At 42.0% G+C, this 26445-nt stretch overlaps 1 long non-coding RNA gene across 2 annotated transcripts; it reads right to left on the bottom strand.

The window, feature by feature from the left end:
* Nucleotides 1–3997: 3997 nt before the first annotated feature.
* On the bottom strand, nucleotides 3998–22737 carry LOC107400016 (uncharacterized). Of its 2 annotated transcripts, XR_013049817.1 has the most exons (5): nucleotides 20871–22725; nucleotides 16649–17095; nucleotides 9518–9619; nucleotides 5345–7662; nucleotides 3998–4670 (listed from the first exon to the last, which is right to left on the bottom strand). It is a non-coding gene; the product is annotated as an uncharacterized LOC107400016 (long non-coding RNA). The 2 variants fall into 2 exon arrangements; XR_013049816.1 differs by having other exon boundaries at nucleotides 3998–7662; nucleotides 20871–22737.
* Between the last annotated feature and the right edge of the window lie 3708 nt (nucleotides 22738–26445).

The following is a 26445-nucleotide window of genomic DNA, read 5'->3' on the forward strand; positions in this document are numbered from 1 at the left end:
TAGCAGACCAGTAATGCCATGACCAAGTGGCAAAATATAGATTAATAGAAATGGGTTAAGATGAGCGCGTTAGCTAGCAAGAAGCCTGAGCCATAGACCAAACAGTTTATAATTAATATTAAGCCTCAGACTGGTTATTTGGGTACCAGCAGGTGGGAAAGATTTATCTGACTACATCTACCTGTACCATCACAACTCACTTCTATAGGAAAACCTTGCAGGGAATATGTAAAAAAAAGCACCAGCCCTCAGAGTTATCAATGTTAGGAGTTGCCATGCATGCAAAATCAGAAGAATTAGCAATGTTGGTGTCTTTATTTGCTCTCTTTTGCTGTAACAAAAACCTGACCAAAGCAACTTGGGGAGGAAAAGATTTATTTCATCTTACAGTTTACAGTCCATCATGAAGGGAAGTCAGAGCAGGAACCCAAAGGCAGGAACTGAAGCAGAGGCCATGGAAGAAGGCTGCTTACTGGCTTGCTCCTCATAGCTTGCTGAGCCTGCTTCCTTATGCAGTCCAGGCACATGTGCCCAGAGATGGCATAATCCACAGTGGACTGGGCCTTTATCAATCATCGACCAAGAAAATGCCCCACAGACTTGCCGACAGGACAACTGAATGGAAGCAATTCCTCAACGGAGGTTCCCTCTTCCCAAATAACTACAGCTTGTATCAAATTGACGAACTACCACAGTGGGCTATTAGAAATATTCAATGTCTTTGAGGGACTGAAGTTCCTAAAGAGGTTGCTTATTTGCCACTGGGTAGCACACAAACTACATACAAGAGATACGTTAAGAAATATCTGCTTTTAGATCTTGACAGAGTAAGATCCTATTGCTGAAAAAGACACTACAGTCTTGAGTCACGGAACAAGGAGAAATCATGCTAGTCCTGACCTAAAAGCTTTATCCCTACTGGCTAGCTTTCATAGTGCTGGAGAGGAGGAGAAAAGTAACCTTCAATCTTACCCAGTAGTGAACTCTGAAAGCTGTAATGACTGTCCAGGGAAGACATCTCCACTGGTGCAATAATAACATGAATGATGTGGGAGGAATCAACTACTTTCTGGTTAAGACCCACTCTATAAGATGAAACCCATACATGGCACCATTATCAGAGCTAAAAACCTGTGGGTAAACAGGTCAAAGACCCTATGAAAGAACCTACTATTATTCTGCTGAATGGTCATAGCGTTAAACTGACTCCTAATGACTTGTTATTATACCCATAGATTAGTTCATCTCTTAATTTTCATCAGAGAAGCTTCTTTTTTTTAGTATATAGAAATTAACACAGAGAACCACAACTGCCCAGAAGCAGAGAGCAAGAAACTGCAGAATGCTCAGACCTGGATGGGATGTCAATATCCTACCCCTTCTCCCAAGGCTCAGGGACTACTGAGGGAGAGGGCACAGACAGGAAGGCTGTAAGAGCCAGAGGCAGTGGTGGAGGACAAGGAGACTGTTCTTCTGGCACAGCAGGGAGGCTGCACATATGGACTCTGGTGGTTGTTGCAATCAACCATGCTTGGTGGAAGGCCACACATCCAAGAATATGGAGGATTGAAGTTGATGGATTTAATTTTTTTAATTTTAAAGGAAACAAAGTTGGGTAGATAGAGAAGAAGGTGGATCTGGGAAGAACTGATGGAGGAGATGAATATAATCAAAATACAATGTATTAAGTTCTCAAAGAATAAAAAATTAAAAATTAAATATAATAGTTCAACAAGAATAAAAAACAATGCCCTTCACTGCTAATCATCAAAGTGCTTTTCTGCTACATTTAAGCCTTTGTTCTACATTCCAATAACTGTTTGACAAAGGTGGGGAACAAACCATGAACAACTCAGTAAGATCCCTATAATGCACATCACAAGAGACCAGCAACTAATTCAAAGGACAAAGGACAAAAACCTGATAGGCACAGCATTCATATAGTCTGCAAAACGGGTAAGCAAACATGTGGGTAGACAGAGAGATGGATGCATAAGTGGGTGGATTGGGTGGTTGAATTGGTGGGTGGGTGAATGGATAGACAAATGGATGGGTGAGTGGATGGACAGATGTATGGATACTGTAAAGAAAAAATATTCCCAAAGTGTATGGCTTTTAAACTCAGACTTAATGAGTAAGTAGAATTTGGACTGATGAAAACAAAAAGGGAGGGGCGGTCACTGTCTTAAGTTGCAGACTCACCACTGTGCCCACTAGGATAGTTCCAAACCTGCAATCACTTAGATGACTCTGGTTAAGGGCAAGTGAGTTACAAGACAAAACAAAAATGCATTAATGTGAGAAAGAGATTTGTAGGAAAGACAAGGAGGTAATGGGGGTAGGAGGGAGATAATAGAGGGTAGAGGGTGAGAGTAATTAGAATGCATTATATATACATGTATAAAATTGTCAAAGAACAAATTTAATTTAAAAAAAAAGTTCGACTCTTAAAGGTTTGTGTAAAAATGGTGTCTTTTGAGGGCACAGGATTCAGGCACTGAGTTTCTTATATTGGATCAGGAGGACATGTCAGGGTCAGGATTTTAATATATTTTTATTAATTCTTTGAGAATTTCATACGATGTATTTTAACCACGCTTACTACTCCTCCCAATAACTCCTCCCAGATCTACCTTACCATCTCCCTATCCTCTCTCAACTTGTGCCCCCAGTTTTTTTTAATCATAAAATAACAAGTCCAATTTGTGCTGCTGATATACTCATGGGTAAGGAGCCATCCACCACATCGGCTGGAACATGGTAGACCTAACAAAGTCCACACCCTTACAGAAAACTGACTCTCCCTCCCCCAGAAGTCACAACCATCCATGGCTCCTCAGCTAAGGGTGGGGGCTTATGAGGCTCTCTCTGCTCCATGCTGGAATGTTAACTGGCTTGCTCTTGTGCAGGTTGCCACTACTTGAGCAGAGGTCCTGTCATGTCCAAAAGACACTGTTTAGCTCAGGTCCTCCCAAACCCTGGCTCTTTCTACCCTTCTTCCTGGGTGATCCCTGAGCCTTGGTGGGAGTGGGGTAGGGGTGTGATATAGGTATCCCATTTAGGACTAAATAGTCCACAGTCACACAGATGCATTCTTAATTCTTTAATATATGAATTCATCACACTACTCACTAAGTCCATGAGTCAAACCCTGAGGTGGGAGCTCTACACTCCATCGTGTCTAAAGCCCAACAGCACCACTGGGGAACATTTGTTCTCTACATCTCTCTTCAAGTCAATGATACTCTGAGGCTGAGTTTACTTTCACAGTGCTGAGGGCAACAGAGTGCCAGACTGTCCCCAATGTCCTCAGGTCAGCCTCCATGGCAACTGTACAGACAAAATGAAATATGCTTTAAGAATCCTGACGCAGGCAAACTGCAAATTTCTCAGCACAAGGAAGATGAGGGTTTTTTTTCCACTGGCATTTGTCTTTTGGGAAAAAGTAACAGAAGAGTCCATAATCATAGAGTTTTACAACCAAGGAAGAGGAATACCAGGACCCTGTGAACATCAAGTTCCCTGCAGAAGGAGTCAACTGGGATACTCCTCATGACACGTGTCCTGTTTACTGAAGTTCAAGGTGGAGCTTTCTTATAATTTCAGCTTCACTATCTGCATTTTATAAAAATTAAAACCATTTTACTCTCTAACAAGTTCTGGTAGTTCATGAACTTTTAAAGGTTGTTACATTTACTAGTAAAATCTCTGCATTAAAGTTGTGTCTCCCCATGCACTAGTAGATGGTCCTACACTCACGCACATATCGGCAGCACTAATTGGACTCAAGGATGTTAGGAGGTGGAGGAAGAAAACATAAAGTTTACAGGGTGTGTGAGGGAAGGGATCTGGTAGGAGTTGGAGGGGAAGGAGATGGATAAGATCAAAATACATCGTATACGTAATATGAAATACATTTTAAAAAGATATACCTCCAAAGCAGCATGATGATGTATCCCTATCACCTCAGTACTCCAGAGGTAGAGGAAACAGAAAATACAAAGTCATTTTTTTATTATACAGAAAGTTGAAGACCAGCCTGGGGTAAATAAGCTCCTGTCTCAAATAAAAAGAAAACAAAAGAAAGAAAGAGTTCTTTTTTATATTTTGGATATTAGCCTTCTGTCAGATGTGGAGTTGGTGAAAATTTTTCCCATTCTGTGGGCTGCTATTTTGTCCTATTGACAGTGTCCTTTGCTTTTGAATTTCATGAGGTCCCGTTTATTAATTATTGATCTTAGTGCATGCAAGATTGGTGTTCTGTTCAGGAAGTTGTCTCCTGCACCACTGCATTCGAGGCTATTCCCTACTTTCTCTTCTATCAGGTTCAGTGTATCTGGTTTTAAGCTGAGGTCTTTGATCCACTTGGACTTGAGTTTTGTGCAGGGTGATAGATACGGGTCTGCATGCATTCTTCTACATGCCAACATCCAGTTAAACCAGCACCATTTGTTGAAGATGCTTTCTTTTTTTTTTCATGGCTTTTTTGGTCAAAAGTCTGTTTTTTTCTGGCTTTCTTATCAAAAATCAGGTGTCCATAGGTGTGTGGATTTACATTTGGGTCTTCAATTCGATTCCATTGATCAACATGTCTATTTTTAAGCCAATACCATGTGGTTTTTATAATTACAGCTCTGTAATATGGCTTGAAATCAGGGATGGTGATACCTCTGCAGAGAAGAATAAAAAAAATCTTAGCAATGGAAACAATGCTTATTAGTATTTTAACCATAGCTGTGTTGAAGTATTGTCTCTGATAAAAGAACATCTTTTGCAACCAAAAAGTAAGTAAGTAAGTAAAAGAAGGAAGGGAGGGAGGGAGGGAGAGAGAGAGGGAGGGAGGGAGAGAAGGAAAGAGATGCGAGGGGAGGAGGAAATAACCATGGCTCTGCCTAAGTGAAGTTATTAAACACTAGCTTTATTGCCTTCCCCTCTTGACGTTCTGACCCCTAAGAACAAAGTAAGTGTTACTGTAATTATCACACATTGTCACTCCAAACCACCATACTTCAGGCATTACAAGTAGATTTTTCAAGAGCTAAATCTACTGATGCTAATTCTGTGGCCTCAGTTTCATCTCCTTCATGGAAAATTAATAATTTCATCAATTATTGGACTATTGTTATAATTCTATTTTATATGAAGTGAGATTCAGAACACCTGATTTGTCTGATTCACACATTTGCAGTCTGAACAAACTGCCTGGAGGGTGGGCAAAACAGCTCACCTCTCCAGACACAGCTAAGCCCGAGGCCATGGAAAAAAAGCAAAGACTGAGAAGGATGTTGATGTAGGAAAAAATTTAGAAAAGGAATTATTAGAAAGATAAGGGGAACTGTGATACCTAAAAATAAACCTTTCAAAGGCCTTGAAGGGCCTTCTGGTCCAACATTTCCTGGAGAATGTTTGCAAGTCATGAGTCACAGGATGTGAAAGGGTGCTGCACACGAGGAAGAAAATGTCCCAATACCCAAACAACTTCGAAAATTTTTCATTCTGATCACAGGACCATGGGTTTGTTGGTTGGTTGGTTGGTTTTGTTTGTAATCCAAGGTTTTTAAAGACACTGATTCTCCAGGACAGAAAGAAAAATATTCAATGTTTTTCAAAGGTACTGACCATGAACTTTTCCACAGAGCATCTACACACTTAAAAGAATATAGCTTCCTATGCCTTGGGATGCAGCTCAGTTGGTAGATGTCTGTCTTAGCATAAATGAAGCCCTCGGCTGGAGGCTTTGCACCATAGAAACTGGGGGTGATCATGAACATCTATCTATGTAATCCATCATTTAGGAGGTACAGGCATGAAGGTTACAAGTTCAAGATGGTCCTAGGTCCTACATTCATGTACACACATGACTCATGTCAAACATGGCAAGTTTGAAATCAGCCTGGGCTATATAAAACTCTGTCACAAAGATAAAATATTTTAAACCAGAATCAGGCCTAATAAACCTAAATTTGGAATCATTTATCAGATCACTCCCTTTTGATTGTCATGGAGGTAATGGGATCCAGATGTTATTGGCAGTTTAAGACCAGGGACTCAGGTCTGTCTTTCCATACCTGTTTCCTTAAGCATCCTCCTTGCCAGGTCTGTGTAGTTCCTTCCATTCATAAGTGACAAGGTACATTGTATTAGGCCAATATGAGCATTGTAAAAATGTGTGCAAAGTGTGAGCGCTGGTGAAAGGGCTGGAAAGCCTGTGAGAATCACTCACATACTGGTGGCAAAATGGCCACCTACTGTGTATGTGCCATACTCTGCCAGGTACTAGGGTGAGCACTTGGGCTTTGGCTTCTCATTTAATCACATCAGATATCTATGTGGAGAAAATTAGAAGTCTTAAGATAGCCCAAGGTCGCTGGGCAGTGGTGACGCACACCTTTAATCCCAGCACTCGGGAGGCAGAGGCAGGTGGATCTACATTGCTAGTTCCAGGATAGCCAGAGCTATTACACCGAGAAACCCGGTCTTGAGAAACCAAATAAATTAATAATAATAATAATAATAATAATAATAATAATAATAATAATAAAGGACTGCCCAAGGTCAGCAAGGAAATAGGCAGGAAAGTGACAGTTGAGCAATTTAAATTCTATGGAGCATAAAAGTACCACAAATACAGAGCTGACCCTCATGCTCAGGACTCAGTAAAGATTAGAGAGCAAATGATGAGTGACATCAGATTTGAACTTTAGGGAGAAGCATCAGAAACATGGCAGAGTGTTGCACAGGTGAAGCTGAGCTCCTAGAATTTATGATGTGATACCTTGCCTCTTCTGGGTCTGGTGTTGCTCCATGGCCAGGCTCCTCTTCTTATACTATGCCAGGGGTCCCATCAAGACTTCTAGTTCCCCTTTTAAATGAAGTCAAATTCAAGAAAGTAGAGGTAGCAAAATATTTCCCAGAACAAGAGACACCAAGTGCCTCTTGCCATAAATTTTTATCATAAAAAGACTAATATTTTATTTTAGAGCAAAATTAATCAAGATTACTAGATTGGTATTCCTTCTCCTTTTTTTCTCTCTAGTCAGAAATAAAGGGTAGAGTTTTTTGAACTACTAAGCAAAACTGCTGAGATCTAACTGGTGTGTCATCAAGGCAACTTTCATGACATAAAAGGTGTATGTGGTGCTGGGCCCTGCCTCTGCAAACTATTTATTGCAAAGATGACACCAAGAACATTTTTAAAGGATAGGATTTGAAGTATGTCAGACCCTAATATGAAATTTATGGTTAATTACAAGTCAATGTTTCATCCTATATGAGATGACTTAGGCCCTCAGAATACAAAGTTTAAAGTTGTGTTTCCCTCATCCAAGTGTCTGCCCCTTTATGTCCCTTGGTGCCTGCTTCATGTATCCAGTGCTGATAGACCATAGATACTCAGTGAATGATGATTAAACCAGCAAGCTTTGGTTCCCCCAAGTGTGATGAGCTTCCAGGATCCAGTTGGCTTCTCATCCTCCTATCAGGTATGCCCTAAAGGTTAGTATGTTCCTCTGCTGAGCATGGCAGAATGCGGTACCACAGGCCGAATGGATTGAATAACAGAAACTTATTCATCATATCCTGGTTTCTGAAGGCCAAGATTAAGATGCAGTAGATTCCTCCTCAGGCTGCTCTCTCCTTAGCTGCTGTGATGGCTGATGTTGACTGGAAGAGATGAAGAGAATGGTGAGATGCATGTCTACTGAGTCACATGGGACAATGACTGAAGAAGAAAGGCATACCCTGAATGTGAGCAGCACAATCCAATGGGCTGGGAAGGTAAAATCCAGAGCACTATACAAGTTCCTTTGTTTCCTGATCAAATGTATCTATTCCTGCTGCCATTGTCTGCTGATGTCAGACTCCAGCTTCTTCAGCCTTTCCACACAAGCTTATTCCCAACACCTCTCCTGGAAGTTTCCAGCCTTTCAGCATGGTATCAAGCCTTTTGAGGACCCAGCTTCATGGACTATGCATTACTGGGTTCTTTGCCTTTCCAGAGTACAGACAGCAATTGTTAGACTACCGCTCCCTACCATGTAAGCCAGTCCTACAAATCCTGGCACATCTCAAATTCTGTCATCTCACTGTGCTCTCTCCTGTGGTCTTGCTTCTGTGTGTATCTGTGTCACAATGCCTTTTTCTTATAAAGACACCAGTTGTAGCTAGAGTTTTCCTGCCTGGCCCACAGTCAGGACAAATCTCTGTCACCCGCCAGTCCCACAGCCGCTCAGACCCAGCCAAGTAAATACAGAGACTTATATTGCTTACAAACTGTATGGCTGTGGCAGGCTTCTTGCTAACTGTTTTTACAGCTTAAATTAATCCATTTCCACAAATCTATACCTTGCCACGAGGCTCGTGGCTTACTGGCATTTTCACATCTTCCTTTTCCTGGCGGCTGCTGCAGGCAGTGACTCCTTCTGCCTTTCTGTTCTTTTATTTCTCTTCTCTGTTAGTCCCGCCTATACTTCCTGCCTAGCCATGGGCCAATCAGTATTTTATTTATTGACCAATCAGAGCAACTTGACATACAGACCATCCCACAGCCAAGTGCAGACCATCTCAGACACCTGCACTCAAGCCTGTGGTCCTAATCATCCTCTATGCAGACCTGCTGGGTAAAGCCACAAAGAACCCAAGAAGGGCTCCCACAGGACATACAGAACATCCCACAGCAACCAGTCAAATTGGATTAAAATCCACCCTAGTGACTTTGGTTTTAGTTAATCACCTCTGAGTTAAGACATAGCTGTGTTTATGCTGGGAGGCCTTGTGTGGAGCCTTTCTCTTGCAGGAATCAAATCTGAGGAAGTAAATCCTTGAAGGATTGACAGAGTTGATTATGATGAGATACTACTTTGTCATCATAACCAAGGATTCTGTTTAGGTTGTCATACATGGACCAGGCCATGATGATTATCCAGGAAACTGTGAGTTTACTTTTTGGCTTCTATTTTTATGGCTACTCAGCATGGTAATCATCTTCTGTGAAGTGACATAGGCTGCCTATGTTGAGAGTTACCCATGGGTGGTATCTCTTAATACACATATCATCCTTCCCAGAACAATGGTGTGGGAGGGGTTCAATCTTCTCTATCTTTGAGAACTCTCACTTCCACACATAGATATTCCATCAAGGAAGTAGAGTGCTTTGAGTCTTTCAAAGGGATCAAGTTCTACTTTTCATAGTCTCACAAAAGCCCTGTGAGGAAGAAAGCACTGTTCTTATCACCACTTAACAAGCAGAATATAAAAATAAGCAAAGCTGAGGTTCAGGGACCTGAACTAAAATGACCTATCAAATTGAGGGCACATAGACTCCCAGGTGATCAGTGCCAGCTTTGTGTGTTATGGTAATGGCAGTGTGTTTGCATGGGGACAATTCTTAATTCTGAATGGATTTGTCCTGAAGCTCTAGGGGGATGATGTGTCCCAGTGTCCATAACATCTTTCCTTTACTTCCAGATGCTTCAGCAAAATAAAATGTTAATGACTAATAAAAGTAATTGGTAGTTACCTATTGGTATCCATTGTCTCATTTCTCTTTTTTATTCTTGAACATTTTCATAATAGAAGAATGAAGTCATCCACCACTACTGTTTGGCACACATCCTGATTCCTAGAATATTAATTATAGAAGCAGACAGAGATCCAGTGTAACTAACTGTGCTTGTTGGAGTGGCAAGCAGGGAAATGCAATCCTCTCTGTTTCTGGTATTCTTAATTCATCACACAGGAATTAAAAACAGTTCTATCCGAGTCCTGTTAGACAGTGTCTCCTTGCCTCATTAGTCTCTAAGCAGTGTCAGCCAAAGCCTTGAGGAAGTGCCAACTTGAAGCCAGACAAAAGCATGCCCTTGAGAATGACATTTTAGAAAGACCTCAGAAGGTGTGCCAAGGCAAACAGTGCCATCCAGGAAAGTAACTGCTATCAGCCCTGCCCTCTGCCTCAGCCTGTGTCTTGCCTTCTTGTTTTATTTGTTTTTGAGAATTTCATACATGAACATAATATTTATGTTATTTCCTCCCTCTCCCCACTCCAGCTCCTCCCATAGCCCCCCTCCTTCCTCTCAGATTCATAACCCTTTCTTCTATAATTATTGTCTTACATATATACAACTTGAGGGGAGTTTTCTCTTGTCTGACACTGAGGTTTTTGTTAGATGGTCTATGGGTCTTAGGGAGAGCATAATAACCCCACATGATGTAACTTCATTTAAACTATATTTTTATTTTTAACTTCAGATTCACTCTTCAAATACTGATCCCCATGGCAGTCTTACTGGACACTGCTGCCAAGCTTCTTCTCCTGACTGGGCATGTCTTGGGCATTTAAAACCTAAGCCTGGTCCCTTGATTTTGTTCTCTACTTCCTCCCAGCTTGCATCAATTCAACTTTGTTAACTGGACCATACAAAGATCTGACAAGAAAATTCCATACATACATGCTAAAGGTAATTAATTTTGCGGATAGTTAAAAGTTAACATTCCAAAATCCATCTAAAGATTCAATCCAATCTCCATCAAAATTCCATTCTTCACAGAAATTAATTAAATTTCATATAAAAACAAAAAACACAGGACAGCAAAAATGGCCCTGAACAACAACAAAAAACTGCTAGATATATTACCATCCCAGATTTCAAGTTATACAACAGAGCTATAGTAATAAAAACAGCATGGTACTGGTATAAAAACAGATATATATTAATGAAATAGAATTAAGGACCCACATATAAGCCCATACTCATACATCCACCTGATTAGACAAAGGGCCCAACAATACACACTGGAGAAATGACAGCATCTTAAAAACAAAAGTGCCAGTCAAGCTGGTTAACTACAGGAAGAAAATGAAACTGATCCTCATCCCTCACCCTGTATACAACTCAATTCCAAATAGATCAAGGACCTCAACATAAGACTTAATTCCTGCATCTGACAGGAAAAAGCAGAGAATATGTTTGAACTCACTAACACAGTAAAAGACTTTCTGAATAGAGCCTTAGTAGGGTAGGCATTAAAACCAACAGTTGATCTTAGCTGGGGTCATCCTTGTGGATTCCTGGGAATTTCCCTAGCATCAGGTTTCCCCCTAGCCCTATAAGGGCTCCCTCTATGGAGATATCTCTTCCATTGTTCTCCCACTCCATCCCTCCTCCAACTCAACCATCCCATTCCCCTTACTGCCCCCCCCCCCCCCCCGTTTACCCAGAAGATCTCATCTCTTTCCCCTTCCCAGGGCGATCCATGCATTCCTCTTAGGGTCCTCCTTGTTACCTAGCAATAGTGGAGAGGGTACCTGAACTGGCCTTCCTCTGTAACCAGATTGATGAATAACTTAACTATCACCATAGAACCTTCATCTAGTAACTGATAGAAGCAGATGCAGAGATCCACACCCAAGCAACAGGCTGAGCTAGGAAGTCCAGTCGAAGAGAAGGAAGAGGGGTTATAGGAGCAAGGGGAGCAGGTCAAGATCATGATTGGGAAACCCACAGAGACAGATGACCTGAACTTGTGGAAGCACACAGACACTAGACCATAGCTGGGAAGCCTGCATATGAGTGACAGTTTGTAGCCTAGTCAGTTTGTGGGGCCCTGGGCAGTAGGACCAGGTGCATAAGCCTTGTTAACTCCCCATGGAGTCAACCTTTCTGAGGAATGAATAGGGATGGGGGGCAGAGAGCAGGAAGGGGAAGGAGAGGGAACTGTGGCTGGTATGTAAATGAATATAAATAAATAAATAAATAAAACAAGCCAACAGTTGCAAGTGAGACCTCGTGGAACTGAAAAGTCTCTGTACAGAAAAGGGCATTATTGTCTGAATGAAGAAGCAGCCCATAGAACGGTGGTAAAGATCTATTCATCTGATGGAAGTCAGTTTCCGTACTAGCCAAAGAATGCAAAAGTTACCTGATAGAAACAACAACACAAAACAAACAACAACAAAATGATACCAAAAGAAAAGATGGAAGGAAGGAAAAAAGAAAGAAAGAGAGAAGGGTAGGGAGGGAGAGAAAAAGGAAAGAAAGAAAAAAGAAAGAGAAAAGAAAAGAAAGCAACAGATGCTGGTATAGGTGTAGAGAATAGGGAATACTTACGCACCTCTGGTAGGAGTTCAAACTGGTGTAGCCATTACAGAACTTAGTATGAATGTCCCTCAAAAAACTGGAAATAATCTACCACATGACCCAGCTGTTCCATTTGTGTGTGTAACTAAAGGACTCTGTAGTCTACTGTAGAGATACTAGTCCACACTCACTGCTGTTGTAGTCATAATAGTCAGGAAGTGGAAACAGCCTAGATGCCCATCAACTAATGAATGGACAATAAAATGGGGTATATTTATACAATGGAATATTATTCAGTCATTGGGAAAAACCAAATTATGAAATTCACAGGTAAATGGATGGACCTGGAAATCATCTTTCTGAGTTGAGTAACAGACCCAGAAAGACACATGCCCCATGTTTTCTCTCATTTGTGAGTATTAGCTTTGAAACTAAAGATATGTGTATTTCTTCTGGAATGCCTATAGAGGTCAGGAAATTAGTAAGGGCTCTCAAAGGAGGGGAGACAGACTGCCATGATGTGCATGGTAAAGGGGAATAGCAGAACAGGAAAAGCTAAATTAGGATAAGGGGTGGAGAGCAGGGTAGAGGAGGGAATACAACGAGGGATAAACAACACCTAAAGATCTTTCCAAAAGTTATATGAAAATCTACTACTATAGAAGCTTCATAAAATATATACCCAGACAGATATAAAAAGTTAAATGGAGTTATCCTATAACAGGGTGATGATTCCCTTACAAGACATCACAGACAAATGAGAAGCCTTGTGCTAGGAGACAACTTCATGAATATAACACCAGTAGCACAGACACTGAGGTTGACAATTAATAAATGGGACCTCATGAAACTGAGAAGCTTCTGTAAGGCAAAGGACATGGTCATTAAGACAAAACGGTAGCCTACAGAATGGGAAAAAATCTTCACCTACCCCACATCTGACAGAGGGCTGATCTCCAAAATATATAAAGAACTCAAGAAATTAGACATCAAAATACCAAATAATCCAATTAAAAACTGAGGTACAGATTTTTAAACAGAGAATTCACAACAGAAGAATCTCAAATAGCCAAGATACACTTAAAGGATTGTCCAACATCCTTAGCTATCAGAGAAATACAAGTCAAAACGACTCTGAAACACCATCTTACACCTGTCAGAATGGCTAAGATGGAAAATGCTAATTTGACAACATACATTGGAGAGAATGTGGAGTGAAAGGAACACTCCTCTACTGCTGGTGGGAGGGCGAACTTGTACAGCCACTTTGGAAATCAGTATGGCTGTTTCCCAGAAAGTTGGGAATCAATCTACCTCAAGACCCAGCTATACCAACCTTGGCCATACACCCAAAGGATGCTCAATTATACCATAAGGACACTTGCTCAACTATGTTCATAACAGCATTATTTGTAATAGCCAGAACCTGGAAACAACCTAGATGTCCCTCAACTGAAGAATGGATAAAGAAAATGTGGTAATTTACACAATGAAGTATTACTTGGTGGGAAAAAAAAGACATCATGAAATTTGCAGGTAAATAGATGGAAGTAGAAAAAAATTGTCCTGAGTGAGTTAACCGAGACCCAGAAAGACAAATATGGTATGACTCACTCATAAGTGGATATTAGAAGTAAGACAAAGGATAACCAGGCTACAATCCACAGCACCAGAGAAGATACATATCGAGGAGGGCCTTAAGAGGGATGCATGGATTGCCCTGGGGAGGGGAAATAGATGAAATCTCTTGGGTAAACTGGGGACAGGGAGTGGGGTGAAGTGGAGGAAATAGGGGGGATGGGAACATGAAGGATTGGGTTAGTGGAGTTGAGAGCGGGATGGAGGGGAGAGTAATGAAAGAGATATCTTGATAGAGGGAGACATTTTGAGATTGGGGAGAAACCTGATGTTAGGGAAACTCCCAAGAATCCACAGGATGACCCCAGCCAAGATTCCTAGCAATAGTGGAGAGGGTGCCTGAACTGGCCTTCTCCTGTAATCAGATTGGTGACTACCCTAATTGTCATCAGAGAGCCTTCATCCAGTAACTGATGGAAGCAGATGCAGAGATCTACAGCCAAGCACTGGGCCAAACTCTGGGAGTCCAGATGAACAGAGGGAGGAGGGATTGTAAGAGCAACGGGTGTCAAGATCATGACAGGGAAACCCACAGAGACCGGTGACCTGATCTAGTGGGAGCTCACAGACCCTGAACCAGCAGATAGGGAGCCTGCATGGGACCAATCTAGGCCCTCTGTATGTGGGTGGAAGTTGTGTAGCTTGGTCTGTTTGTGGGGCCCCTAGCAGGGGATCAGGATCTGTCTCTGGTGCATGAGCTAGCTTTTTGGAACCTATTCCCCATGCTGGGATGCCTTGCCTAGACTTGATGCAGGGGGATGAGCTTGGTCCTGTCTCAACTTGATGTGCCTTGTTTTGTTGACTCCCATTGGAGGCCTGCCCCTTTCTGAATGGAGGAGGAATGGATGGGGTGGGGGGGGAGATATATGGTAGATGGGGGTGGGAACAGGAAGAGAAGAGGGAGGGGAAACTGTGGATGGTAAAAATAAATGAAAAAATAAAGAAGAAGAAGAAGAAGAAGAAGAAGAAGAAGAAGAAGAAGAAGAAGAAGAAGAAGAAGAAGAAGAAGAAGAAGAAGAAGAAGAAGAAGCCGCCGCCCTGTGCCAGGTTGGGCTACTTTTTTTGGTAGTTATTGGTCAGTAAAATCCTACAGACACCCGAATGTTGCAGGTTATTGCTGATGCTCTTTATCACTCTCCAGAACTTGGGAGTTAAGATCCTATTGTTGAAAACACCACACATTTGAGTTATAGAACATAGAAAAACTAAGCTGGTACTGATGTGGACATTTAATCCCTACTGATTAGCTTCCATAGTGAGAAGGTGCTATGTGTGACATCAGAGAAAAAAAGTAGCATCAATCTTATCTGGTTATGAATCCTGATGCAATAATGACTGGTCCAGCAAGACATGCCCACTGGTGCATATAGTGGCACAAACACTATGGGAGTAATCAATCATGTTGTGGTTGGTTTTAAGGCCTGCTCTACAAGTTGAAACCCATACCTGGCACTGCTATTGGGGAATGAACCTGTGACTAGACAGTTGTCATAGACTCTAAGGGAGAACCTACTACAAACACTCGGTTAGATGAGCATAATATTAAACCAACTTTTATTGACTTATCATTATACCCATACTAAACCCTCACCACAGAAGCTTCTCATTGTAGTAAATGACAACACAGAGACCCACAACTGGTCAAGTGTAGAGAATATTAGACTGCTAAATGCTCAGCCCTAAATATGATGTCTATATCACACTCCTTCCTCCCAAGGTTTACAAATCATTGTAGAAGAGGGTGGAAAGAGTGTAAAAAATAGAGGTAGTAGATGACTACACAGTAAGGCAGTTGTACCTATGAACTCACAGTAGTTATAAAAGCATGTACAAGATCTATGCAAGTTCAAGCCAAACAAAATCTCAGCACGGACAGGGAAAGTGGGTATGATGCCCCAACCCTGGCAGAGTAGCTATTACCCACTGATGGGTTCTGGGAAATTGAGATTCAGTTTTCTTTAAGAGTATGGCTTTGGGAGACTGAACACACTCTAGTGGATAGTCATACAGCCAAGAATACAGAGGCAGCACAAATTGTACTTGGTAAGCTGGTTTTGTGTGTTGTTGTTGTTTTTAAGGGTACAGAGTTGGGTGAGTAGAGAAGTGAAAGTAGATCTGGGAGGAGTTGGGGGAAGGGAGAAGGGGTGAATAAGATTCAAAATACATTGAACAAAACACTCAAACTAATAAAAAAAAACATTAGTTAACATTCTCTGTATATTGCAGTCATCTGCACAGGTCCATTTTGATAAGACACTAAAGCATATTTTAAAAAAGCTATGATCAATGACTGTGGGTGTGATCTGAGTAGAGTATTCAGGCAGCTGTAGTGTAACGCATGTTTGCAGCTGTGTTTGCGCATCTGTGCATGAAGGCCTCTGCTGTTCTTTCATAAGGCTTGCACTTTGCCCTACTTTAACTACACTGACCTGTCAGGAATAGTAAGCAGAAAACAGTAGGATCAGATATGCTTTGCTTACTTGTGGCATGGTGACCAAAAAGTTTTCCATTGCTCCCTTGTTCTCCTACTTTAAAATAAAAACCCATATTTAAATGACGACATGGTCATTTGAATAAAAATAATGGATGATGGGATCAATTTCTTATTCATGGAATGGGACTAGGCCCATGTTATAGTCTATGTGAGATGACTTGGACCCTCAGAATACAAAGTTTAAAGCTGTGTTTCCCTCGTGCAAAAACATGGGCATTTATGACCCCAGTGCCCATTGCATGTACCCAGCGTTGACACACCATAGATATTTGGTGATAAATCAGCAAGCCTGGGTTTCCCCAAATGTGGTGAACTTCCAGGATCCATTTGGCCCTCCCACCCTCCTGTTAGGGAGCCCATGTTGGGTAGTATGCTGCTTTGTTGATGGTGGCAGAACAAGGTACCACAGACTGGGTAGTTTAAGTGACAGAAACTTACTCACCATATCCTGGTTGAAGAAGGCCAAGATCAAGGTGTAAGCAGGTGGGTTCCTCCTCAGGCTTCTAGATGACATCCTTCCCATGTGCTCACATGGTCATCCTTGTGTGTTGGCTGTGTCCTGAGCTCCTCTTCCCTTAAGTATATCAGTTACACTGGATTAGGGATAACTCTGGTGAACTCAATTTTTACTTAATCATCTCTTTGAAGGTCCCAGTTGCAAATGCAGTTACAATCTGAGGGCTTCACTTGATAAATTTGAAGAACACGATAAACAAGGAAAGTCACAGATCCTTTAGAGGTATGTGGAGGCATAAGAGCTTTGGGTTCTTAGATTAAGGTCTAGATTATAGTCCAAGAGAGCCATTTCCAAGTCATAACAGTAGTGATGAAAGAAGAGAATGGAGTTTCAGCTGCAAATACAGCATTGGGAGAGTGGAACCACAAGAGCCTATTGAAACAGAACACGTGAGTCAAGCTTTGCTGTTCTCAACAAGGAAGTCGTGTGCTGAAGGACAAGTGTTCAGTGTAATCTGTGAGCTTCTAGGTTCACATTTCCACAGGGCCTTACTAACACAGAGAATTGGTGGCAAGCCCTCCCTAATGACTAGAAATAATCTCTACATTTTATTACATTTGTTTGTTTGGTGTGTTTCTAGACCACAATTCATCATTGAAGGAAGTCAGGGCAGGAACTTACAAAGGAACTGAAGCAAAACTCATGAATAAACGCTGCTCACTGGCTCCCTCACTGGGTTATGCCAGCCATCTTTCTTATACAGCCCATGTTCACCTGACTAGGGACAATGGCATCCACTAGGTGCTGGGTCCTCCCATATCAACTATCAATCAAGACAGTCTCTCACAGACATGGCCACAGGCCAATCTGATTGAGGTAATTCTTCAATTGAGGTTGCCTCTTCTCAGGTGACTCTAGGTTGATTCACATTAACAATGACAACAAACCAGCATCTTGTATGTATGTAGGGAGTAGAGTGAACACTTGCCAGGCCACATGTCTGGAAGTCAGGGACAACTCAGTGGAGTTGATTCTTTTCTTCTACTATGTAGGTTCCAGAGATTGAGCTCGGGCCATCAGGCCTGGAAACAACTACCATTACCTGCTGAGAATCTTGACAACTCCAGAAATCTCAATTCTTTCATCTCCCCTGAAGCTATCCTCACTCTGTAAATTTCTCTTTCTGCCACAGTCAGCTCGGCTGTCACATCAGAGTATCCTAAGTCAGTCAGTTTACAGACTAGACATTTATTTTCTTAGGATTTATGGTTAAAGTATTAATGAGGACGCTCCTTGGGTTTTCTTTGTTTGTTCTTCCATGACACAGAGGAAGCTCTGGTGTCTCTTCTGCATTCAAGGGTCCAGTTTCATTAGTCAAATGGCCCATACTGTGATCTTATTTGGTGTTTATCACATGACCTAGTCTCCAAATATAGTCACCATGGGGATGAGAATGTCAATACAGGAAGTGAGAGAAAGCACACAATACTTGTCTTTCAGAGTCTGTTTCTCCCACTCACCCTATCATTTCCAGTTTCATCCATTTTTCTGTGAACAACACAATTTAATTCTTCCTTACGGCTGAATTAACTCTATGGTATATACACCATATTTCATTTATTCCTCTATTGATGAACACCTCAGCTTGTGCTAGACCTTTACTGCTGTGAAGAGTGCTACAATAAACACAGCTGTGCACAAGTCTCTCTAGTAAGTTGACTGAACCTTCGGGTAATATGTCCAGAAGTCATATGGCTGCTCATATGGAAGTTCTGGACTTTATTTTTTGAGATATATCCACACTTACTGCCATAGTGGCTACATAGGTTTCCCTCCCACCAGCAGTGGATACTATTTCCTTTCCCCCTATACCCTTACTAGCATTTATTGTTTTCTTGAAAATGACCACTCTGTCTGGAATGAAATAAAATCTCAGTATAGTTTTTGTATTTTAATTCCCTAACTGTTAAATTTGTTGAATGTATTTTTATTTTCATTGGCCATTTGTATTTCTTCATTTGAAAAATATCTGTTCAGCTCATTTGCCCATTCATTGACTGGACTGATTATTGTTTGAACTTTTTAGTTATTTATATATTCTAGATATTAATCCTATGTTGAATGAGTAATTGGCAAACATTTTCTCCTAGTCTATAGGGTGTCTCTTAATTCTTGCTTTGGCTTTGGGCTTTTTTATTTTTGTTTGTTGTGCAAATTATTTTTAATTTATTGATGTCTCCTTGCTTATCTCTGTGCCTTATAACATCTTTCTTACATTTTTCCCAAGAAGGTCCAAAATGTCAGGTCTTTCATTGGGGTCTTAATCCATTTTTATTTGATTTTGTATAGGGTGGAAGATAGGGATCTTGTTTCAGTCCTTCTACACATGGATACCTAATTTTCCCATCATCACTTGTTAAAGATGCTGTGTTTTTTTCCAATGTATGTTTAGGTACTTTTCTCAAGAATCATAGGACTATATCTGTGTGGCCTTGTTTCTGGGTCTTCAATTTTATTCCATTGGCCTATGTGTTTGGTTTTGTGCATGTACAGTGCTGGTTTTGTTGCTATAGTTCTGTAATATAATTTGAAATCAAGTACTGTGGTTTATCTAGCATTACTGTTTCTGAATACAATCATTTTGGCTCTGTCAGGCCTTCTGTGATTTCATATTAATTTTAGGGATGTTTTCCTATCTTTGTAAAGAACGTCATTGGAATTTTGATGATGATTCCACTGGATCAGTAGATTCTTTTTGTGATGTAGCCATTTTAACAAGATCAGTTTTGTCAATTCAGAAACATGGGAGGTCCTCCCTCTTCTAGTGTTTTCTTCAGATTCTTTGGTGATTTATAGTTTTCATTGCTTAGCCCTGAAGTATCTGATAATCTATATATGGTGGTCTTCTGCCTTCACCTACACTGTGGTACTTCACTCTTCATCCAGATGACAGCCTTCCTTCTTTAGTCCTTTGTTACCACTATGGTTTTAGGAAATTCTGAAAGGATGATCAGGCCCCACAGGAACTGCCTTCAATGGATGCTTATGTAAACTCCACATCTAGCATGAGGAGTTCCTAAGGCAATGTTTCAGAACTCAAGTTTTGAAATTGAAGACCCCACTTCTCTACACAGAGTGAACACTTGGTTGATACTTATGCACATAAACTCTTGTGAGATGTACATTGGGCTGCCTTCTATCCTTGAAGCGTCTACAGTGTCCCACTCAGCTCTTTCTTTTTCTCTCTGTACTGCTCCATGTCAAGACAGTCCCAAGATGAGCTCTATTACCCAGACTCTTGTGACTGTGGCTTTTGGTCCAGTTCATTGGAAAACTCAAGTAAGACCTATGTGGCTAGATCTCTCTATAAGCAGACAACCTGAATGACCCTCCCTGTCCATACTTCTCCCAGATCTGCTGGGTCTGTGTGAGAGTCCTCTCTACTGCTGTTCTCTGGATGCCTCAACTTCATAAGTTTGGCTCCTAAATCATAGTCAAGCTCCTACCCCCACACCATAGGTGGTCCCCGACCTGATGCATCTTCATTTGCACAACCCTTAATTGCACAATGACAATAAAGGGAAACAGAAATAAGTTCATTGAATTGTGCTCTAATCAATAGACTATGTGCCTCTTACTTCATCTCAAATAAACCAGAGTTACTACATTTTAAAGAGCTGGCAAGTACCTAGAAGTCCCACTATCTAAAATAGTCAGAGAATGAAGAAACTAGTCATAGGTGTGATACCCTCACTACCCTGGCTCAGACACTCACAGTCTTCAATGTGATCCCTTTTCATAGTCATGACTGGCTGTGAGTTGATGCTGAGTATGCCACAAAACACCCAGGAAAACTCACATTGTGGTGGCCAAGTTCAGCCACACAGGCTACTTGCCTGTTTCCATAACCCACTCCTGGGACAGCCACCCAAAAATTCTCTCCTTCCCACATGTCCACAAAACCCCATCCCTGAATGGACATTGCATGCTAGGGAATGGCAGATGGAATACAGCAGACAATGAGGCTGAGGGGATCACCATGAAGCCATCTTCCAGGGTCTGAGCTCCCTCCAGTGATTTGTGAAAACAGCCCTATGGGGAGCCTCTACTCCCAGGTCAGCAGCACTTTTTTTAAATGACCCTATAACATGGTAGTAAAGACACCACTACCTCTTTGCTAGAATAGTCTTCTGAATAGGAAACTCACCTGGTCACTATTGTAGGAAAGGAGATTTTGATCTAAAGCTACATGGTTCATTCAGGTTCCTGCTTTTCCTATGAGCTTTAACCAAATCTTTCCAGACTTTCCTAGATCCAGATGCTCCAAACAGGGTTAAGCAATGGCGGGGAACATGTGCTATTTACCTCAGCCTGTGGCTGAGGACTTTCCAAGCACCTATGCTATGTTCCCATCAGAAGACTCATCGACCATCAAAGTGTTCAGAGCCGGCTAACTTCATCAGAGCTGGCAGGACACTAGAAAACACTCTGGCAGCAGCACAAGCCTTCACATGAGACCAAACAAAAATGCAGGTTGTGAAAGATGCTCCTGGGCTGGCGGAATTCCCCTCATTAGCAGGAAGCCAGGCTACTTCATCCAGGGCACGCCTCCCGCTGCATGCCTGGACTCTACTCTTGCTCTCACCAGGCTTGCTTCTGACAAGACAGCATCACCTAGTGGAGGAGTGCCAGGAGGACTCAGGATACCTGCATCACTGAATTCCTGGGGTCCTGGCTCTCAGCTAAAAAAAAAAAATGGAGATAATATGTCATCACCCCTCACTTCTTAAGCATTATGAAGACAAGTTCATCTAGGAAGGACTTCTCACTCCTCAGAAGACTATAAAGGTAGAATGAGTCAAGCCGTTGTTAGAAGTTCTCTCCCATGTTGCTATTCAAGTTCACTGTGCAATTAAAGCTTCAGGTGGGTCAGAGAGTGGGGAGGGGAAACTTTGGGCTTCTGTGCACCCTCCCTTCCAGCAGCCTCTGCCCCAGGGACTCTCATGATGTTAGCAAACATCAGCACTATTTCCATAAGAAACTACAGGAAACCCTGTATGTGTCTAATGCTTGGAAGCTGTGGGAATCTTCCAGTATATCCTCCAGAGGATCTCATTCCTCCCTAGTGAGGCTTTCCTTAGAAAATTATCTGGGCTTACACACAAAAATAACAGCTCAAGAATCTAGATAAAGTAAAAGATGGAAGAACATTCACGAATGACAAGAGACATGAAGAGTAAGGGTAGTGTTCTGACAAGCACATTTCTCACTGTAACTCCTATGGTATGACATCAGCTCGGTCTTTGCACCGACAGACAGGGATGTGTCCAGATTCACCCAGCAGAGCCTCCCTGACTTCCTTTCAGTGTGCGCTGAGCTGCTTTCTGCAAGACTAGAGTTTAGTCTTAGTATTGCTTTATTTTTAGTTTTATGCTGCCATGAGACTCACTCTAGTTTGGAGTTTTTAAAAAAGAGTTTGTTATCTGTATTTTTTCAAATAATATTTATCTTAATGGAACCTTCAAAATCTTCCCAAAATATGCTCACATGCTGGTATGGCCCATTTTCAAATAATTATTTCATTTCAGGTTATGTACAGATATCCAAATTATCCTTTCCATGTCATTCTGTCTGCTGGTTCAGTTTGGTCTCATGAGGTGATGTCAAAACTAAACTAAGAGTGTGAGAGATTGATGGGAAATTGCAGTCATACAGCCTGGTGCCTTCTGGGAGACCAGGAAGCAAGGGCCAGACTGCCCTTGAGTTCTGATAGTCTCTGCCATGAGGTAGGAGATTAGTACAGAGGTGGCCACAGGCACCTCACTCATTTGCAGCAGTCCCTTTACAGATTCAGTTAGAAGTGCTGTTGGTAGATGCCCCTCAACGGAAGAATGGATAAAGAAAATGTGGTACATATACACAATGGAGTACTACTCAGCAGAGAAAAACAATGACATCATGAGGTTTTCAGCCAAATGGATGGAACTAGAAAATATCATCCTAAGTGAGGTAAACCAGACTCAGAAAGACAAACATGGTATGTACTCACTCATAAGTAGATACTAGATGTAAAGCAAAGGATAACCAGACTGCAACCCACAGCTCCAGGGAGGACCCTAGGAAAAACATAAGGATTGCCCAGCGATGGAGAAATGGATGAGATCTACAGAAACAAACTGGGGTTTGGGGGGGGAGGTAATGGAAGGCAAGGTTCTGGGGGTGGGGAAGAGAGATTAGGGGAGCAGGAGGTTTGAGCTGGATCAGGAACAGAGTGGGAGAACAAGGAAAGAGATACCATGATAAATGAAGAAACCATGGGAATAGGGAGAAGCAGAGTGCTAGGGAGGTCCCCAGGAATCCACAAAGATGACTCCATCATAGACTATTGACAATGGTCAAGAGGGTACCTGAGCTGACCTACTCTGTTGATCAGATGGCTGAATACCCTAACTGTCATGATAGAACCCTCATACAGTGACTGATAGAAGCAGATGTAGAGATCCAAGGCCAGGTCCCAGGCAGAGCTCCAGGAGTCCAATCAATGAGAGAGAGGAGGGATTCTATGAGCAAGAGATATTGAGACCATGATTAGAAAAAGTACACAGACAACTAACCAAACTAGTGGAAACATATGAACTGTGGACCAATAGCTGAGGAGCCCCCATGTACTGGACTAGGCCCTCTGGACAAGTGAGACAATTGTTTAGCTTGAACTATTTAAGGGGCCCCCAGGCAGTGGGACCGGGACCTGTCCCCAGTGCATGAGCCGGCTTTTTGGAACCTAGTGCCTATGGTGGGACACTTTGCACAGCCTTGGTGCAGGAAGGAGGGGCTTGGACCTGCCTCAACTGAATGTACCAGGCTCTACTGACTCCCCATAGGAGACCTTGCCTTGGAGGAGGTGGGAATGGGAGGTAGATTGGGGGAGAAGGCTGAGAGGTGGGAGGAGGGAGGACAGGGGAATCTGTGATTGATATGTAAAATGAATAGAAAATCTCTTTTTAAAAAAAGGAGAAAAAAGAAAGTCAATTACTATAGGAAAAAAAAAAGAAGTGCTGTTGCAAACGGCTTTCCCAGGCACAAGGCTGGAGGGTACTTGCTGCCTGCATCTTGGGAAAGAGGAGAGAATGTACCTTTCTACAGTTAGTTGGTACCCAAGGTGCACAGACCCACCTCTCCATGCTGGCTCAGGTGCTCCTTTGCTTCATGCAAAGTCTCAGAGCAGGGAGACGTGGAGATAGGGTTACCTCAGGGGACTCAGGAAGCTACTGACAGCCAACTCCTTTCTCCTCCACGGTCCATATTGACACCACCATGCTGTTATCACTTAGTAGGATTATATGACTTACAATGGTATGTACCATCTGTATCTTGTTGTTTCCCAGACTACCATCAAGTGAGGTGAAACAGAAGAGTTCCAGAGGAGCTACTCACTGGTCCTCAATGTCACAGTAACCCTGTCCCTTCCATGGGGGATGGTCACTTACATCTACTCCACACCTTGCACTTCTGTCTGCAGTCCATGAACTAGAATTCAAAATGCCAGTTAGCATTTGGTCTGTGACTCAGGCGGACTCTTGCATTACCTGTACAAATGTTCTCGCTCTTAGGAAGACAGGACCATCCCTGAAAATCCCAGTATAGTGAAGACACAGGTCACATTACTAGGACCTATGAGGCCACCCTTCCTCCAGTCCTGTGGCTGACCTCCTGAGGGGATACTGTGCATGGTAAAGGTTCTGGTCTGGGAAACAGGCCACATCCCCTTTGAGTTCTGCCTCCACCTACCTAACAGATCACCCAGTTCTCTGTTAGGCCTGTGGTTCTCCCAGTAACTATAGGTCCTCCACTGTGACTCTGACATAGCATGAAAGCCCAGTTTGCAAGCTGGATGCTAGTGCATTCATGGGGCTACCAGAGGCTAGGAAGAAAAGGGTGAGAAAGGAATAGATGATGCTCAGAGGTAGAAAGTCTTAGAGGAGTAAGTGCTATGAGCTAGTGTACTGTGACCATGGAGTGCACATGAAGACCACAGTTGATGAGGACAAGTGCTGGTAGGATGCAGGAAGAGGGGAACACTTACTCATGGCTGAGAGTACAAACTGGTGCAGCCACTACAGAAATCAGTGTGGATGTTCCTCAAAAAGCTAGAAATAGATCTACCACATGACCCAGCTATACCACTCTTGGGTATATACACAAAGGACTCTATCCTACTATAGAGATACTCGCTCATCCATGTTCATTGCTCTATTTACATCAGCCAGGCAATGGAAACAGCCTAGACACCCATCAACTGATGATGGACAATGAAAATGTGATACATTTACACAATGAAATATTATTCAGCCACTAAGAAAAACAAAATTATGAAATTCACAGCTAAATTAATGGAACTCAAAATAACCATTCTGAGTGAGGAACCCCAGACCCAGAAAGACAAATGCCCTATGTTTTCTCTCATTTGTAGATGTTAGTATTGAATCTAAAGATATGTGTGTTTCATTTGGAATGCCATAGAAGCCAAGAAATCGGTAAGGGTCATGGGGACAATTTCAAAGACAGGAAGATAAAACACAGTGGTATAATGGGTTAAAGGGGAATAATAGAAAGGGAGGAGTTAAATTTGGAAAAGGATAGAAGGGCAGGGTAGAGGAAGGAATACAGGGAGGGATAAATAACACTAGACTACTGGGGAAAGTCATATGGAAACGTATCACTGTAGAAGTTTCCTAAAATAAACATATAACCACATATAAAAAGAGTTCAAATGGGAGTTAAATATGGACTATAACAGGGTGGTAATGCCCCAACTAGACAGTAGAGCCTAACAACAAAAAAGCCCAGTACCATATTGGGTTACTTGTTTGGGAGTTGTTGGTCAATGAGATCCTACAGATGCCCAAACATTGCATTTGCCATGCTATTGCCAATCAGTGTTCTTGGTTACCTCCAGAACTTGGCAGTAAGACACTATTGTTGAAAATACTATATACTTGAATCATATAACATGGAGAAACCAAGCCAATACTGCTCTAGAAGCTTCATTTCTACTGTCTAGCTTTCAAAGTACTGGAAGGTGCTACACATGCTACCAAAAGAGAAAAGGCACTGTCAATTTTACCCATCGGCGAATCCTGCAAGCTATAATAATGACTGGCCCAGCAAGAAATGCCCACAGCTGCAATAGTGACAAGAATGTCGTGGGAATAACCAACCACTTCATGGTTGGATTTAAAGACTATTCTGTAAGATAAGACCTGTACATGGCACTACTATTGAAACATGAACCTGTGTCTAGACAGGTAATGGGACCTAGGGGAGAATCTAATAATATCAGTCTGCTCAATGGACATAGTATTAGACCGACTCCTAATGACTTATCATTATACCCATTGATTAATGCATCCCTCAACCCTATTCAGAGAAGCTTCTTTTTGTAATAGATGGTAATTAATGAAGAAAGCCACAACTCAAAAAAGTGCATAAAATGGAATGTTTGGCCCTAAAATGGAATATCACATGCTCTTCTCTCAAGGCTCAGGAATCATTGAAGAAAAGGGGTTGGAAAGTTTGTAAGAACCAGAGTGGGTGATTGCAAGGAAACAGCACTTTCCAGACACAGCAGGGCAGTTGTACATATGGACTCAGAGTAGTTATGATAACAGGCAGAAGACCTGTGCAAGCTCAAGACAGACCAAGTCTTGGTATGGAGAGGGGAGGTGAGCAGGAAATTCGACCTCCAGCTGAGGAGCTTTTGACAACTGGTAGCTACTGGGAAA

The sequence above is a fragment of the Peromyscus maniculatus genome, chromosome 3 (assembly GCF_049852395.1).
Source record: "Peromyscus maniculatus bairdii isolate BWxNUB_F1_BW_parent chromosome 3, HU_Pman_BW_mat_3.1, whole genome shotgun sequence".
Classification (NCBI taxonomy): Eukaryota; Metazoa; Chordata; class Mammalia; order Rodentia; family Cricetidae; genus Peromyscus; species Peromyscus maniculatus.